Genomic DNA, 1,617 nt, shown 5'->3' on the forward strand with positions numbered 1-1,617 from the left:
TCCCACTTGCTCCGGGCCAATGCTTGAGATACCTGGGTAGTAGCAAGGGTTGTGGTTCATCCCACTTGCTCCAGGTCAGAGTTTGCGACGCCTGGGTAGTAGCGGCAGTAGTGGTGAATCCACTCGCTCCAGGTTGAGCTTTTAGACACCCACCTGGGTAGTAGCCGTAGTAGTGATTATTTCACTGGCTCTGGGTTGAGCGGGCAATAGCAAGGGGGTTGTAGCTCAAACCTACTTGCTCCGCAAGGGGTGTTTTCTTTGAAAAAAAGTACACATTAGTTTATTAATTTATATATTATATTACAATCAGGATAGTACACCAAAGAGTGAAGAAAATTTCTTTAGTTTCCATTATGTTTGGATAAATTTCATCTCTTTTATTGTAAGTGAATATAAATAAATAATAAAATTATATTCATGGTACAGAAGGTTGAGAGGCCAATAGTTTTGACTTTCGGTACAAATATGCTATATATGCTTTTTTAACCATGAAAAGATATCTTGATTTATATAATTGAGCCCAAAACGTAAATCAAAAATAGGATAATTATTGTTATTACTAAAATAATAATAATAATAATAATAATAATAATAATAATAATAATAATAATTGTTGTTGTTGTTTTGCTCTCTTTTTAGTTAGTTAGTTAATATAATACGAGTTTTATACAAATTTTTTTATAAATTATAATTTGAGAATAATATATTTGATCTATTTATTTTTTTGTCTCTTTTTATCTTGTAGAAAAAAATTAATTTGCATATATACAACTACTTGAGAAGGAAAAGTTCACAAAGCCACTATTACAGCCACAAAATTATCATTTGAAAGAGGTAATTATAATTTTTTTATAATTTCTTTTAGAATACTATTTAAGTATTTGTTTGATATCTAATTTGCACATACAAAACAACTTAGCTTAAATTGTCTAAGGAACTATAGTTGACAGAAACTAGTACTGGTTTCTCCCCGTGAAAAGTAAGCATAATGGATTGTTTTACAAATGTAACCTTACTTTATGTATTAGAGATTTAGAGCATCAATTAAAGACTGAATTTCTGAATGATTGGACTGGCCTTGTATTTTAAATGTTTTCAAGTGGTTAGTTGGCTCTATAATTTTAAATTGGTTTCAATATTGTATCAATGCTATGTAATTAGACATGATAAAAGTATATCAATATATGCCATTTTCTTGCATTTCTTGTGCTCATAATAGTTATATTTTTGTTGTAGGGATTGGATCAGGAGAGTGAGATTCCATCACCAAAAGAGTTAAGAAGTAGGTCTTCTGGAGCAAGCAATAAGGAAGCATGACCTTACTTGATATGTTAAGACATATATTAAGAATTATATGTTAAGACGTATTATTGAAAAATGTTACTTTGATGCTTTGTTTTTGGATTATGACATTTCAAATATGACTTGGATTATGACTTTTGGATCATGTATGAATTAAAAATCATCTAATGATGTTTGATTTATGATTATGCATTTTGGTTATTACGAGATTTTTAAGTGAGTTTCGAAAATATCACTTTAAATTGGTAGTTTCAATCTTATTTTAAAAAGCATAAAATTATCATCATAATTAGGTACAAACGGCGGTTAGAAACC

The sequence above is a fragment of the Arachis ipaensis genome, chromosome B02 (assembly GCF_000816755.2).
Source record: "Arachis ipaensis cultivar K30076 chromosome B02, Araip1.1, whole genome shotgun sequence".
NCBI classification, from domain to species: Eukaryota; Viridiplantae; Streptophyta; class Magnoliopsida; order Fabales; family Fabaceae; genus Arachis; species Arachis ipaensis.